At 41.5% G+C, this 17,294-nt stretch overlaps 1 protein-coding gene across 2 annotated transcripts in view; it reads left to right on the top strand.

Annotated features, from left to right (window-relative positions):
* The window catches only part of ARMC8 (armadillo repeat containing 8), a 107,518-nt gene that overhangs the window by 542 nt on the left and 89,682 nt on the right, over positions 1 to 17,294 (top strand). The window lies entirely within an intron of this gene.

Below are 17,294 nucleotides of genomic sequence, written 5' to 3'. Positions count from 1 at the left end.
CGCCCCGCCCCGCCCCGCTCCGCTCTTCCCCTCCCGGCCGCCTCTGTCCCGTGGCGGGGAGGAGCCGGCCAGCCCCTCGGAGGCGCGAGGCCACGGGTGGGCTGGGGGCGTAGTCGCCAAGCGCTTCCCTTCCGAGCAACTGCACGACTCGCACCGCGCCCCGATCGCCCTTCGGACCCGACCCCCGCCGGCCCCAGATTGGAGAGCGTCTGTCTGTCTCCCTCCTTCCCTCCCTCGGCCACTCCGATCGCCGCTGTGTGTCCAGTAGCGGCCCCGGAGTCGCGCCAGGCTGCTCTGACCTGACCTTGTTTTACCCGCTCCAGAGCGGAGCTGGGTCGCAAAATGCCCAGTTTTCCACACTGGACCCGTCTTCTCCTCGCTCCTGCGCTCATTCCTCCTCTTCTCTTGCCTCTCTGAGCGCGCCTAGGAAGGGACCCCCCCCCCACCTCCCCTGCTTGCGGTTCAGGGTTCGGACCTTGTGACACTCTGCAAGTTGGATCATTTCATCGGGGCGCCGGCCCCTGTCGACCAGTGTTGATCTGTTTAGGCAGTTCTTTTTCCTGTTTTAAAATTGGAACCGGGGTTCTTGGATTGCATGCAGACCTAAGGATTGGATCAGATTAGCTCATTAACTCCGATCTAATAATTGCCTACTAATGTGGGAGAACAAAAAAGGCCAATCATTTTTTTCTTTCGTTGTTTTTTCTTTTTTAAAGTGTTCATCATGATGATTCTCGTTTTTTTTCTTTTCCGTTAGTTTTCCTCCTGTAATTGTATTTTACCAGAAAATTTGTTGGGGGGCCGGGAGGGAGAATTCATCAGAAAATGTATATAATGCACTTGATGAAAACTTGATTTATTTCACTTTATAGATAGTATTTCCGGCTTCAGTTTATTCATACATTTCTTGAAGAGCTAATCTCTGCTTTAATCTCATTGGAGACTTACTTTTAAAGGTGTTTTCACAGTCCCAAAGGATGTGTGTGGTATGCCTCAAGATCTGTCAGTTCTTAAGTCCTGGAACTTTAGGGAATGAAAGCATTGGCTAGTTTAAGCTGCCTAAATTAATGGATTTTACAGATTTTTAAGTGGAGAGTATACCTTTTGTTTAATTAATTTTTTGTTTTGTTTTGTTTTTCAGTTTTGGGGGCAGTGGTGCTCAGGAGCTACTCAAAACAGTGCTTGAGCTAGTCTTTGGTCTTGCTCGGAAACTGAGGTGGCATTGGGAAGCCAATCTGGTCTCCTACATGCAGATCCTCTGCTCCTGCTCTGAGTTATCTCGTGGACAAGACTGCTTGTTCTCTTGGGGCCACACTTCCTCTGGCAGGGCTCAGAGGATCAGATGTGCTGGGGACCTAACCCAGGTGGCTGCATACAAGGCAAGCAAGCACCTTATGTGCTGTACTGTTTCTCTGGCCCTGGCCCGAGACTGGTAATTAAGTGCTACCTAGGGCACATTTTGGAAGTGCAGGTTGAACCAGAATTATTAATTAGAAATTATCTTAACTTTCTTTAATGAGCTACTTCTTGTAGTCCAGTTATATAGCACCCTGTAATGTGTGCTCTAGGATGAGCAGCCATGCCCTCAGGGAACTCACGCCAAATGGTCCTATAGCTTAATAAGCCTGACTCATCTTCCAGTTGGTTTGAAAGAATTTCCAATTAAAGCCCCTTTTTACCTCCTTAGCCTGTGCGAACTCATTCATGCTCATAACCATAACTGACCAACTGCATTGCCAGCTTGGACTCTCAAGCTAGTCTTGCAACCTCAAGCCCGTGGATTTCACTCCCTCCAGTGCAAAGTCCTCCTAAGAGAAGAACTTATCTTCACCTTTTATTTCTGTGAATGGTATTATCTTTCATATCACTTATTGTTAAATTTCTGGAAACACCTTTGCTTTCCCCCCATTTTCTGCCTGTCAATCTAATCATTTTCTTCTGTTGGCTCTTCATTCTTGGTGTTTTTCACATTTTACCTTTCCCAGGTCTACCCTCTTATTCAGGACTGTCTCATCTTGCCACAGTGTCCCCAGTTACCTTTACTGTTCTCACTCTCTCAGTTGATGTCCATTCTTCACACTGTGGACGCACACTTCCCTCTTGCAATTCTTTGGCACTTTCTTATTGACAAGAGGACTGATATTTATATTCAGCTTTAGATATGTTTTTCTGGGAGGTGATTTGGGCTACACCTGGTGATGTTTAGGGTTGGTAGAATGGCTCTGCACTCTGGTACTTCTGGCACTGATCAAGGAACCATATGGGGTGTCCGGGATTGACCCGGGTTGGCCATCTGTTCACTGGAAACTTTTTACAGAGGCTGTGAGGCCCTTCATAATTATTCTGAACTTGTAGTAAATGAAATTCAAGGTGTTTGACTTTTGCTTTTTAAAAATTTTTTACTGTATCTTGCTTATTCTGCATTCTCACTAAATGTTTAGTGTTAAAAAACACTTTTTTATAGACTATACCTCTATAGTTTGTACCTAGAATTACATTACCCAAAAATTTATAGTTATAAATTTATAAATTCATAAACATTTATACATTCTTCCATGTTTTCCACACTTCTGGATAATTTTATGTTGATTTATCTTTTAGAGCCTAATTTTGAAATAATTACAGTTTCACAGGGAAGCTGTAAAGGGAATAGAGAAAGATCCTCCTGTACTTATTACCCAGTTTCCCTATTGGTTACATTTTATATTACTGTCCAATATCAAAACCAGTAGGTAGATATTGTTAAAAATGTCATTTTGTATCACGACCAGTGTCTTTTTTTTTTTTTGGTTTTTGGGCCACACCCGGCAGTGCTCAGGGGTTACTCCTGGCTGTCTGCTCAGAAATAGCTCCTGGTAGGCATGGGGGACCATATGGGACACCGGGATTTGAACCAACCACCTTTGGTCCTGGATCGGCTGCTTGCAAGGCAAACGCAGCTGTGCTATCTCCGGGCCCAATGACCAGTGTCTTATTGTGTAGCCACCACAGTAAAGAAAATGAGTGGATTCATTGTAGCAAAATGTTTTCTTTTGTTTCTTTCTTTTTCTTTTGGTTTTGGGATTCAGGGTTCATTCTTGGCCATCTCCAGGAACCTATGTGGTACCGGGGACTCAAGCCAGAGTGCAAGGCAGGCGCTTTCCATTCTATCTCCGACTCCCATAAACTGTACTTTCTAGTCACACCGACCATCAATACCTCTCCCTCCCACACTACTCTAACCAATGCTTCTAATCTCATCTCTGAATTACAGAGATATAGCATAAATGTAGTTATGTAGTATATGATCTCTCAGAATTTGATTTTGTCACTCTTTCAATGTACTTGAAATTCATCAGACTTTTTTTTTTTAATTGCAAAGTCATTTCATGGTATCAGCTTAACCATTGCCTACAGACGTTTTGGTTAGTTACAGTTCTTGGCTATAATAACCTATTTACAGATTTTTCTGTGGACTTGTCTCTGCCTGCTAGTGCTGTTGCGAGGTAGAGCGGTGTGTTTAGATTTTGACTTTTTATTTTTGAGCAACTCCTGGCTCAGTGCTTGGGGCTTGCCCCTGCTGGTGCTGTGGATCGAACCTCGGCCTTCTCTGCATGCAAAGAATGTGCTCTAACCCTTTGAGTTTTCATCCTGACCCACAGCATGTTTGCTGCCTAAAGAAACTGAAGGACTGGTTTTACATTCCATTCCTCTCAGTTATGTATATGAGATCCAGTTACTCTGCACCCTTAGCAACATTTGGTATTGTACTTGTTTTTAACAGTCATAATAGATGTGAAATGAGATCTTATTGTCATATCTCCTGCATTTCTCTAGTGATTAATAATGCCCAATTACTTAATTGCCATCCACATAGCCTCTTTGATAAAACCATTATTCACGTGTTTTTGCCTACTTTCTATTTTGACTGTTGCGTTGTGTGTGTGGTTTTTTGATTTGTGTTTTTACCAGAGGGCTTTACTTTTTCAAGAGCGAGCTTACATTTCTATTTGAGAGTAATTAACAGTATTCTGGTGAATAAAGTGTTATGGGCTGGAGAGAATTTAGGGGCTGAGGGATTGCTGTGAATGAATGCAGTAGACCCTAGTCTGGCCCTTGATGCCACACTCTTCCTTGCACACTGCCAAGAGTGATATCACTACCCTGCTGCCTCTGTACCTCCCCAGCCCCCAAAACAGAGATGGGTATAGACCTTGAACACTGCTAGATGTGGCTCAGGAACAAAAACATACTGAGTTTTGAAAGTTTAATGAATCCCTCATTAATAGGCATTTTAGTCATGTTTTCTCCTAATCCGTGGCTCTTTTTCTTTTTTTATTCTCTTGATCATAGGTTTAAAAGATGAACAGGGTGTGTGTGTAGCTAGTACAGTCAGTAGAATGTTTACCTTGTGCACAGCTGACCCATATTTTTGGGTTCAGTCCCCAGCATCTAATATTGTCTCTTGAGCCTATCAGGAGTGATCCCTGAGTGCAGAGTCAGGATTAACCCCTGAGCACAATTGAATGTGGGCCCCAAACAAAGCAAAAAAGAACCTTTGGCTAGAGAGAGTGCAGGAGTTAAGATGTGGATCAGGAGGAGTAAACCCGGAGCACCTTCAGATAAGCCCATCGGCTCCCCCCCCCCCCCCCCCCCGTGAATCTTGATCATTTGATCTCAGCTTCACATCTTATACAAAAAGCCAGTTGAAATGAATCAGGTTAAAGTTAAACCATAAAATAAAGCTCTCAGAAAAGTCAGAAGGAAATCTATAGACCTAAACACATAGGATTGCATAGGACTGTATGAAGGAGTCTCAGACATAACACCTAAAGTATATTTTGAAGATAATTCATAATAGTACTTAGTCAATATGAAAGTTTATTCTCTCTGAGGAATCCTGTTAAGAGTATTTTACTTTGGTCTCTGTAATGATTTGACAAAGACAAGGTTATAAAATGGCTTTGAACTATACTTCCTGGCATGTATAGCTAATGCCTTATTAATCCTGATTGCCCTCTTTTTAGTCTTTTCCCAGTGCCTATTGTGCTTTTTTGAGAAGCAATGTCTGGTATCCCAAATCTGAGTATTCTTTGATTTAATTCTGTTCTTAATGATTGTGTTTTGTTGAGTTTAAGCTGCATATTGAAGTGGATGATAATAAAGTAGGAAAAAAATTTTTCAGTGAAGTTAAACCCTCAACTATTCTATAAACATGAATGTGGTCTCTCAATTTTTAGTAATAAATGTAAAGCAAAATCTAGTTGGCACTTATTTTTTTCTTTTCTTTTTTTCTTTTTCTTTCTTGTATTTTTTGGCGTGGTGGTGCTTGGCTAGGTAGGTTGAATACTAGACCTCACATGTGCAATACAAGAGTTTTATCATTGAGCCACATATGTGTCCCCTAATCAGCACATGTTAGTTTGCCAATCTCCAAAGTGCCAATAAATACTATGTATGTTAGGAGGTAGCTCTAAAATAAATCAGTTTGAACTTACTCTTCTTTTTTTTTTTTTTTTTTTTTGGTTTTTGGGCCACACCCTGTGAGGCTCAGGGGTTACTCCTGGCTATGCGCTCAGAAGTTGCTCCTGGCTTCTTGGGGGACCATATGGGACGCCGGGGGATCGAACCGCGGTCCGTCCTAGGTTAGCGCAGGCAAGGCAGGCACCTTACCTCCAGCGCCACCGCCCGGCCCCTGAACTTACTCTTCTTTTGTGGTGATGTAAAATCAATGGAAGACATTCATTGTATGCTACTAGATGTCATGCTATGTTTAGAGAGAGATTGCTCCCTGAATATAGACAGAGTTCATGAAGTCTTTTAAACTTTATTAAGATTTGAAATCTTCATGGGCCAAGGAGTTAGTACAGTGGGCAGATTTCTTGCCTTGCATGCAGCCAATCTGGGTTTGATTCCTGGCACCCTTTATGGTCCCCCAAACTCTTTCAGGAGTTATCTCTGAGATAGAAGTAAACCCTGCTCACCACTGGGTGTGACTTTACCAACTTCTCCCCAAATTGGAACTTCCAATTTCACTTGTCCATTTATCTTTCCTATATACCCTTCCATTCTTAATATGGTGCCAGGAATATTAGTGGTTTGTGTTCACTTTCAATTTCTGGTTTGGCAATTGTTTTGCAGTGTCATCTGTCAGGTTGGATTCTGGTAAGGTAGGACTGTTTTTTGGGTTTTTTTTTGTTTGTTTGTTTTGTTTTCTTTTGCAAAGCAAAATTTCTATGACCTCCTGGAAACTAGAGGCAAGTCACCAACACTGTGTGTGGGCACATCAATGCACATCAGTACCCACATCAGTGTGTACTGTGATTCCTGAAGCAGTTAAAAGGGAAATGAAAGGTATTCAATCATTCCATATACGAACTGTTTTGTAGAAATTGCCCCTGCTTATCACTTTAATAAAGGAAAGTGGTTTTGACTTCTTTTCATTGTCAGAAGAGTTAGTATATTGGGACAGGTTCTGACAATGAGACAGTGTTCTGCTAGCTATTAAGATGAAAAGGTAGCGGGAAGATATTTTTATTTTCTCACCTGGAGAATTATGAGAGTATATGATTCTTTAGCACCAGGAGTGTCTTTTAGGAACTTAATAGGCTTTCCTGATGCTTTGGGAGAAAAAATTGGATAAGGGGGATAAAGAAATGGAAAATGTCATGCCTGAGCATGATTCAGATTTTTACATTTACAATGAGCTTGATACTGAGATGGATGGTTAAGAGGAGGAGAGGAGTAAAAAGGAAAATAATTAGTTACATCGTGTGAAATGTTTTTCTTGACATTCATTTTTAGGGGTCTGATAAGCAGTTGGCAATTCTGGAGAGCTTTCCGTAACACCAAGCACATTTCTAGTTCTCTGCAGACTCCAGCAAGATGTTCTGCTCTTAACTCCTCAAGTAGCCTTGCTGTAGATACCAGATATGAGACCAGGTTACCAGCCCAAGGTTGGTAAATTAGCAGCTCCCATGAGCCCAGTTGTTAGAATTGTTCACAAAGACCAGAAAAATGCTTACATTTGCCAATTTATCATCGAGATTGTTGTAAAAACAGAGGCAGAGTTACTTTGGGCATGATCTAGAAGGGTCACAAGTAGGGGCCGGTGAGGTGGCACTAGAGGTAACGTGTCTGCCTTGCAAGTGCTAGCCAAGGAAAGGACCATGGTTCGATCCCCCGGCGTCCCATATGGTCCCCCCAAGCCAGGGGCAATTTCTGAGTGCGTAGCCAGGAGTAACCCCTGTGGCCCGAAAAACCAAAAAAAAAAAAAGAAGGGTCACAAGTGAAGGAATGCGTGTCCCCGCAGAACTGGGTGTGCCACCCCTTGCCATGCAGCTGCATTCATTAACCCAGGAATTCATCAACGTTATTCAGGAACCTTGGTGGAGCTTTTCTCCAACTTTACTTTCTTTCCCTTCCTGGTTGGTTATGACTAACAGTTAAAACCAATTCTTTTGGAGGGCCTCCTCAGCGCGGGGCCCAGAGTAAAAAATAAAACAAAAAAACAATTATTTTTCTTTTTTGAGCTCCATCCTAGGAATATGTTGGGGACCCTGGCAAATTCCTGAGTGTCAAGTATGTTCAGATGGTATTACTTGTGAATAATAAAGGCTCTAATCTCTCAGGACCTCCCAAAGGTTTTAGGAATAAAAAATACCAAATAACATCACACCACAGATGTGAAGGTCTAGTATGTGACTCTATTATGAGGATCTACAATGTTGAGCTCAAACCCAGGGCCTCACAACTGTGAGAGTGTGTTATACCTTTGAATTCCAGTCCTGGCTTCTGATAAATAATTTTTAACCTTTTAAGAATAGAAGTCCTAATACCCCTCTCCCTCAAGAACAAGCATCTGCCTAAAGTATCCCATAATTTCAAGGGTTTCTTGAGACCCACACATCATCTAATTCATTCATCCATCCTTATGTGAGTCAAAAAAATACGTAGCAATAACTTAAAGTCATTAAATATCATTTGGGAATGGTAAAAATTGTAACAACTTATATAAGATACGATGTGGGAGGTGTCTTCACTGTGCTCTGCATCATCTTTGCCCAGAACACACCAGTGATCTTTCCACCAGGTGGATTCCTCTGCAAAAGGCCTTTGTGTGGGGCAAGGGAAGTAGGTGAAAGGGCTAAAGAGAAGCTTTGTCTGCAGGAAGCTGATAATGCATGACAACCTGAACCAGGTTTGGTTCAAACCAAAATCAAAACATCAACCAATAAAAGTCCTTTGTGGGGGCCCGGAGAGATAGCACAGCGGCGTTTGCCTTGCAAGCAGCCGATCCAGGACCAAAGGTGGTTGGTTCAAATCCCGGTGTCCCATATGGTCCCCGGTGCCTGCCAGGAGCTATTTCTGAGCAGACAGCCAGGAGTAACCCCTGAGCAACGCCGGGTGTGGCCCAAAAACCAAAAAAAAAAAAAAGTCCTTTGTGTAGTGAGTTGTATAGACTACTTGGGATTTAGAGTTAGGTTAGTTGGAGAGTCAGATACGAACATAGAAAGGCATTTATGGGTCTGGGCTCCAGCAAAGCAGAATAGACAGGTCAGAAGTGGTACTGGAGGGGCCAGAGAGATAGCATGGAGGTAAAGCGTTTGCCTTTCATGCAGGAGGTCATCGGTTCGAATCCAGGCGTCCCATATGGTTCCCCGTGCCTGCCAGGAGCAATTTCTGAGCCTGGAGCCAGAAATAACCCCTGAGCACTGCCGGGTGTGACCCAAAAACCAAAAAAAAAAAAAAAAAAAAAAAAGTGGTACGGGAAATGCATCTAAATGTTATAGGGCAGTGTGGAGGATGGCTCAACGGATCCTGGTGGAAATGAGCCAAATTGCAAGCACCATGGATAGCTCCAAGGCAAAAGCAAAGGCAGTCTTTGCCTCTTCAGAATTTAAAACAGGGTCCCCTCACCTCCCTTAAAATCTGGAGACAGCGATCCTGTCTAGATAATAGCACGTATGAGGTGTATTGTGAAAATTGGTAACCTGGATCTCTAAGGCTTTACATGATTGTAATATGGAATAATAATTTAAGGTGTAAACTGGAATTTGACCAGAAGATGTTATATGTATTAGCATTATGTATTAGATCACTGCAAACTAGAATTTTTTATTGTCACTTATACCTTGTCTTTGAATATTTATAACTAGTGTTTGTTAATGCCATTCAAGAGAATTGATGGTTTTCTCTACCTATGCCATATTTTTAGAAATGTATCTTTGGGGCCTGAGTGGTGGTGCAAGCAGTAGGGCTTTTGCCTTGCATGCACTAACCTACGACGGACTGCGGTTCCATCACCTGGTGTCCCAGATGGTCCCCCAAGCCAGGAGCGATTTCTAAGTGCATAGCTAGGAGTAACCTCTGAGTGTCACCCAGTGTGGCCCAAAAAGTGAAAAAAAAAAAAAAAAGGAAGAAAGAAAGAAAAGAAATGTATCTTTGTGTAGAAAATGTTTGGAAAGGGGCCTGAGTGATAGCACAGCGGTAGGGAGTTTACCTGGCACACGGCCTATCTAGGTCAGAACTCGGTTCAATTCCCTGGTGTCCCATATGGTCCCTGGAGCCAGGAGCAGTTTCTGAGCACATAGCCAGGAGTAACCCCTGAGTGTCACAGGTCGTGGCCCCCCCAAACAAAAAGAAAGAAAGAAAATGTTTGGAAAGTAGACCTAAAGATGGAGTGATACTAGAAGTAATAAAGGACTTAAAAATAGAAATAATAGATACAGATTATTATGCATTGTTGCCAGCATACTAGTAATGTTATACTTGGGCATGGTTGAATATAGTGAATTTAGATAAGGCTTTGAATTAAACAACATAATTTTATGACTTTAAATTTATGTGATTACATGTGACTAGTGTTATGTTGTATTGTGCAGCTCTAGCCAAGAATTTGCTATTAAGTAAAAGCTCTAAAATCGTGTTAATGTTTTTTGGCAAAAAATTATTTTTAGGGGGCCGGAGAGATAGCATGGAGGTAAGGCGTTTGACTTTCATGCAGATGGTCATTGGTTCGAATCCTGGCATCCCATATGGTCCCCCGAGCCTGCCAGGAGTGATTTCTGAGCATAGACTCTAACTCGCGGCCCATGGGCCGCAAACGGCTCTCCGTACAACATTTTGTGGCCCTGTCCTAGAGGAATCTTTTTTGTTTTGTTTTGTTTTAGTTGTTTGGGTCACACCCCCCAATGTTCAAGTCTTACTACTGACTTTGCACTCAAGGATCACCCCGACTTTGCCTCCTGCGGCCCACAGGTAAATTGAGTTTGAGACCCCTGGATAGAGCCAGGAATAACCCCTGAGCGCTGCTGGGTGTGACCCAAAAACATAACAAAAAAAGTTATTTTTAGGTTCTTTAACATTGAGAGGTTTGGGCCGGGCGGTGGCACTAAAGGTAAGGTGCCTGTCTTGCCTGCGCTAGCCTTGGACGGACCGCGGTTCGATCCCCCGGCGTCCCATATGGTCCCCCAAGCCAGGAGCAACTTCTGAGCACATAGCCAGGAGTAACCCCTGAGCGTTACCGGGTATGGCCCAAAAACCAAAAACCAAAAAAAGAAAAAAAAAAAACATTGAGAGGTTTAAGATATTACAGAAAAATCAAAGAAGAGTGAGGAAGTCCAGTGAGAGATTTGGAATGTTTCAAGGTTTTAATGATCATTGGGAGAGTAATTTTAGGAGAGTTAGAGAAACCCATTGGATACATTTGACCTTGAATAGAGTTACCATTAATACTTACAACCATTAATCCTCCTACTGTTTCCATAGTTTGCCAGTATGGTTTATAATCATAGTAGGCTGCCATTGTAGACTGCCATCTTTCCCTTTAATACATGTTTAAGATTCTTCCTTTCTGTTGGTGCTGTTGCTTTTGTTTTATGGCTTGATAACTAACTTCTTTCTAGCACTAAATAACAGTCTGTTGTCTGGATGTTTTTTCTGGTTTCTCCATCAGTTGAAATGTGTATCTGTGTTGCTTTAAGTTTTACCAATTAATAAAACCATAATAAACAAAAAAGATGTAAACTGGAGATTCACTTTTCTGTCAGGTTTGATTAAAGAGGCATTTAAATCATCCAAGTGCATTTTCTGCCCTCTCTGTCATCTTGGGAGACATTTGAATAAACCCCAGCTAAACCACAGAATGTTTTAATTATTACCAGGCTCCTCACAACCCATCATTTCACATATGCCCCAGAAAGTACTCCTGTCTCCCTGAACTCTCCAATTATACTCTTTTGTGCCATGGTATCCCTGGTTCATTCTCTCACTCTTCTTGCCCTCGCCTTTAGACAATTTCTACTTTATTGGGAGGTAAATGGCTAGACTTGGATACTAAGAACCTTAAAGTTCTTCGAAACAGAGGTTCCTTATTTGGCTTACCACCTCCTTTCTCAGAAAAGAATTACTAGCCCCCTGAAAGTCTGTCTTCTAAGTCAACAAATAGAAAAGTTCCTTCCAAATGGACCCAAGACCTTCCCCAATGGTGGTGGAAGATCTTGTTTAACACTTGTGGGTGGGTGGCGAGATTGCCCACTTGGAAATTCTGGCCCGGGGGGGGGGGGGGCGGGGGCGGGGATCGAACCACTGTCTGTCCTAGGCTAGCGTGCACAAGACAGACACCTTACTGCTTGCACCACTGCTCCGGCCCCTATACTACATTTTGAAGAAACAATGCAGTGCCATATTGCCTGCATGGATGCTAAACTTTCCAATCCTATGACTTCCAAAGTATGTTTATGGCACCTGTTGATATTATTCAGAGGCTACGGAAAAATTTATTGCACTGGAAAATCACTGCAGAAACGTTAAAAATTATTCATATCTTTTTGCCTAACTTTCCCCTGGTTTTTCTATATTAAAAAAGAAAAAAAAAAGAAAAGTAGTGAGGGCAGAGCGATAGCATTGTCAGCAGGGTGTTTGCACTGCATGCAGCCCACCCCTTTTTAATCCCCGGCATTTCATATGGTTCCTGAGCCTTCCAGGAATGATTCCTAAGCTCAGAGCCAGGAAGTAACCCCTGAACATCGCCAGGTGTGTCTAAACCCCCACCCAAAAACAAATATCCCTCTGTGTAAGTGTAAGATTACAGAATCCTAGCTGGAAAATCCCTGTTGATAATGTTTAATTCCGTATATACTCAAGTATAAGCCGAGTTTTCCGGCACAATTTGTGCCGAAAAAACCCGAACTCAGCTTATACTCAAGTCATACAGATTTGATTCAGTGCGCGCACACCGAATCAAATGCTCATCATCTCCAGTCTTCTGCCGTATGTTTCAGTTCAGTCCACATGTGAGTCTCAGCTGAGCTTAAGAGGTAGGCGGCTGAATTGAACTCAGTTTGCCAATGAACTATTTAACCCACAATATTCTGCGCTTTGTATGATGATGATATCTGAAAACTCAGTGATGATGACAATGCCTATGCTGATACCCTCACATCAGATACAGCTGAAGCTCTGTTTGGACATACACATGAGGAGGAGGAGGAGGAGGAAGAATTCAGTTTTGAAGGATTTTAACCTTAGTGATTTAGCTTGATTATCTGTTAAGCTATGGTTTTCTGCACTTTATTTAAAGTTTTAAAGTTATTGTTGCTAGTTTACAGTTTTTCTTTAGCAAATATTGGAAAACATTTAACCTACTGATTCCTGGATTATTGTAATTGTTTGGGGTATATATTTTTATTTTTGAAATTTACTAGTGGTTGCTGCATTTCCATCTCAGTTTATATCCAGCTTATATATGGTTTCCCAGTTTTTAGGGTAAAATTAGGGGGGTCGGCTTATACTCTGCTCAGCTTATACTTGAGTATATATGGTAATCTTTTTCTCTTTTGTTTTTATTTTTGTTTCATTGGCCACACCCAGCTCTTTCAAGTGTTATTTCTGGTTTAAGTGTTATTCCTGGCTCTGGTTAGAAATCACTTCTGGCAGGCTTGGGGGGACCAAATGAGGTGCTGCGGATTGAACTCAGGATGGCTGCATTGTAAGGCAATACCCTACCTAATATGATATTGCTTCAGCACCTTTTTCATGATTTGTGTACTGATATGACAGGTAGACTCCTGAGTAGAGAGAGTAAGGCATAAATCGGAGCACAGCCAGGTTTGGCAAACCTACCCCCCAATTAAACAAGTGCATTTATGTATGTATGTATGTATGTATGTATGCATATATACACACATAGTGTGCAATAAATGTATATACATACATTCATAGTGTGAACATTAGTACCAAAATTTTTGAAGTGTCACACCCAGTGATGCTCAGGGGTTATTCCTAGCTCTGCGCTCAGAAATTGCTCCTGGCTTGGGGGGACTATATGAGACACTGGAGGATTGAACCTCGGTCCATCCTAGGTATAAGCATATAAGATTAACACAGCCCTACCGCTGTGCTACAGCTCTGGCCCCATTCAAACGTAATTTTAAAAAAAGATATGCACAGCTTTTAGAATTTTATTTTCAAATGGCTGATCACAAGTTTGTTTTCTATTTTTTCAATATGTTCTATTAGAGAACGTCTGGTTTTCAGTATTATTTTATTGAGCGGGCAGAGGTCCTCTTATCCAAGTCGATCAAGTTATAATTAATGTGCTTAGTGGCCAGGCAGATGGGCAAGAGAACAGGAGAACATGGTCACATGTAGGAGCCCAGTCTCTCTCCCTGAGTCATGCTTGGTGAGCGCCTTAACCTGTACAAGCTCTCCACATTCCAAACTCTGTATTTTAAATAGCATTTGCATACTTTCTTCTCTTTCTTTGGAGATAGTGGGAGTTTCGGAATGTTGAAGAAGGTCATGCTAGCCATCTACAAAGAAAAGATCAACCTGTTGATGATATATATGTATCAAATACACATAAGATTTCATAGGGATATGGATTCTTTCTCTCTAATTAAAGGAAAACTTGTATAATAGCTGGATTTGTTTAATAGTAAAATAAACACAAACTATGTAACATTAAAAGTCTTCAGACAACACTGAGATAGTATTTCAGATTTCTGTGACTGCCCAGGTGGTCTAAAATTAAGGCATACTTAATAAAATGCTGATTTCAAAATACAGTGGATTCTACAATTTTAGTAAAATAGGTTTATTATATTCCGGATTGTGCCAGCCCTCAATTCTAGAGGAATAATTATAAACATATCAAGAGTCTCTGGACTTTAAAAATGAATAATTTATAACTGATACAAGTAGATAACTGACATTACATAAAATTTGAGGATGGAGAAGAGGTTCTAGGCTCCCTCTACCAGTGAATTGTTTGGGGCTGGAGCAATGGCACAGAGAGTAGGGCGCTTGCCTTACATGCTTCCAACCTGGGTTCAATCCTCGTATCCCATATGGTCTCCTGAGCCTGCCAGGAGTGACTCCTGAGTGCAGAGCCAGAAATAATCCCTGAGCACTGCCAGGTGTGGCCCCAAAAATAAAACAACAACAACAACAACAACAACCCAAAAAACCCTACCTTGAAATACTGTGGTCACAAGTTCACATCCTTGGTGTTGATTGACAAGCATGACCCCCCCCCCACATACACACAGCTCTGCACCTCAAGGGATTTCTACCCCCACCACAGCCGGCCATGTGTAATCAACAGGCCCAACAGAAAAAGATGTGTGAGCATGATCAAGGGATCTGAGTAACCTTGGGACTGCAGGCAAGAGCAGCAAAACCTTTCTGGGCCCTTATATTCACCAGCACCACCTGGACCGCCTGGAACCTCTCCAGCCAAGAAAGTCCACGTAGTGCTCTGTGTGCATTAAGGGAGAATGAGTAGAGAATGAGCTTGTATCACTTACATTATATTTAAACTAAGTTATATTTAAATCCAGTTAAATGGCCATGCTTTATGAAAGGGTCTTCATAGTCTTTGGCTCTTGCCCATCTGAAAGCAGGAGCACCTGTTGCCATTGTGATGGCAAAAATCAATTCCACTGTTCCCAGGATATGTGGCAGAATCCTAGGGACTCTTAAAAAGTCTGGGCACCCAGCATTTCAGCAGTTCTAACTGGGGCCAGTTGGGATTGCTAAAATGCCAAACAAAGGGGATTGTGTTGAGGTGTGTACAATCTTAGTTCAGACTTTCTTAAACTTCTTCAATTTGCAGCCACTTTCATTGCACATTTGAATTCAGATTAATTTTTGGTTGCTTCATGTTCAGAAACATGTTAATGACTTCTATATTCAGTCATGCACAGTTTAGGAAACTGGGTCTTAGTTTATCTTTCCTGTTTCCTGTGCTTGTGCTAGTGATCTGTATAAAAGCAGTGTGCATGAAAATGTTCGTTCCATATACTCCATGGAGGAGTATATAGACCCCCTATATATTAAAATATTGCTTACAAAGTATGTTTAACTGTTTTGATTTTTCCCTTCTTTGAAATGTAGGTTCTGCAAAGATTTTAAAATAGTCTTTTTACTTTTGTTTAAATTTTTTTTTTGGTGGGGGAGAGTTTGGGTCACACCCGGCAGTACTCAGGGGTTACTCCTGGCTCTACACTCAGAAATTGCTCCTGTCAGCTCTGGGGACCATATGGGATGCCAGGATTCAAACCACTGTCCTTCTGCATGCAAGGGCAAAACCCTGCCTCCATGCTATCTCTCCAGCCTCATTGTTTAAATATTTTAATATTGACAGCTTCACCTTTGTGGTATGCTCCCAAGTGTTATATCAATATCGTTGTAATGCTACATTGCATTTCCCAAACCACTCAGATGCATGTGCTCTCTACCTGGAGTCCATGTCCATGTTTTTTTCCTTTCCCTTTTCACTTTTCACTTGGGAAGTTAGTAAAAATAGCATTTATAGATTAACTGTCCTTACTATACTTGCACAGAACCAGTCTTTCAGACCTTTTTAGTGTTTCACTGATTTAGTTATGGTATCCTTGATTCTTTTATTTATTTATTTATTTTTATCTATTTTTGTGTTGTTTGTTTCAGGGCCACACACTGCCATGCTTAGCATCTCTATCTTTTCTTAGGGGAAAGGGGATAGGCCTTATGCTGGAAATTGAAACCTGAGAATTGAGCCTGACTTGGCCACATGAAGGCAAACTCCTTAAATACTGTATTATCTCTCTAGCCCAGTTTTCATTGCTTAAATTCAGCAGTCTTAATTTGGGAGAAAATTACTTTTGGTGAGGAAAAGTTTCTTTTTTTAAAAAAACCTTAAAACAATTTTTTAAATTAGGTTTTTTTAAAACCTAAAAACAATTAGGTTTTAATATTAATTTGAATAATGAAGAGAACACTAATACTTATTAGTTGTACTTAGTTTTTTTGTACAAAGATAGAATTTCTTGAAATCATTATTTATATTTTGTCTTTACATTTTTTCTAATATCTAAATTTGATCCAAGCCTTGAGCTAAGTGGTAATAACACTGTTTTGTAATTGAAAAAATCTTTTTTTTGTTTGTTTGTTTTTGTTTTTGGGCCATACCCGGCGTTGCTCAGGGGTTACTCCTGGCTGTCTACTCAGAAATAGCTCCTGGCAGGCACGGGGGACCAGATGGGACACCGGGATTCGAACCAACCACCTTTGGTCCTGGATCGGCTGCTTGCAAGGCAAATGCCACTGTACTATCTCTCCGGGCCCTGAAAAATCATTTTTACCCTTAAGTCACAACCCATGTCTCCCAATGTCAAATAATTTATTTCTAATACACAGTGCATGACTACTTTAGAAATTAAAACTATTGGGGCTGGAGAGATAGCACAGCGGTAGGGTGTTTGCCTTGCCTGTGGCCAATCTGGGAGGGACCCAGTTCAATTCCTGGCATCCCATATAGTCCACAAGCCTACCAGGGGCGATTTCTGAGTGCAGAGCCAGGAGTAACCACTGAGTGCCGCCAGGTTTGGCCCAAAAGCCAATCATCAATTAATTAAATAAAGTTTAAAAAATATTTTCATGAAATATGGAGATTAAGACTTAAATATACTTGGTTATTGGGCCCGGAGAGATAGCAGAGCGGTGTTTGCCTTGGAAGCAGCTGATCCAGGATCAAAGGTGGTTGGTTCAAATCCCGGTGTCCCATATGGTCCCTCGTGCCTGCCGGGAGCTATTTCTGAGCAGACAGCCAGGAGTAACCCCTGAGCACTGCCGGGTGTGGCCCAAAAACCAAAAACAAAACAAAAACAAAACAAAACAAAAAATATATACTTGGTTATCAGCCCTTAAATTTTGATTAATTTCCTTATAACTTCATGATTGCACCAGAATTGCAAACACATTTATTTCTCTTTACTTGTGGCTAAATTCCATTCATGGCAAGTCTGGGATTTAGTAATTTGGTTTTTTGA

This window comes from Suncus etruscus, chromosome 6, assembly GCF_024139225.1.
Source record: "Suncus etruscus isolate mSunEtr1 chromosome 6, mSunEtr1.pri.cur, whole genome shotgun sequence".
NCBI classification, from domain to species: domain Eukaryota; kingdom Metazoa; phylum Chordata; class Mammalia; order Eulipotyphla; family Soricidae; genus Suncus; species Suncus etruscus.
Note: the sequence above shows the minus strand (reverse complement) of the source record. Positions and strands in the feature narration are given on the sequence as shown.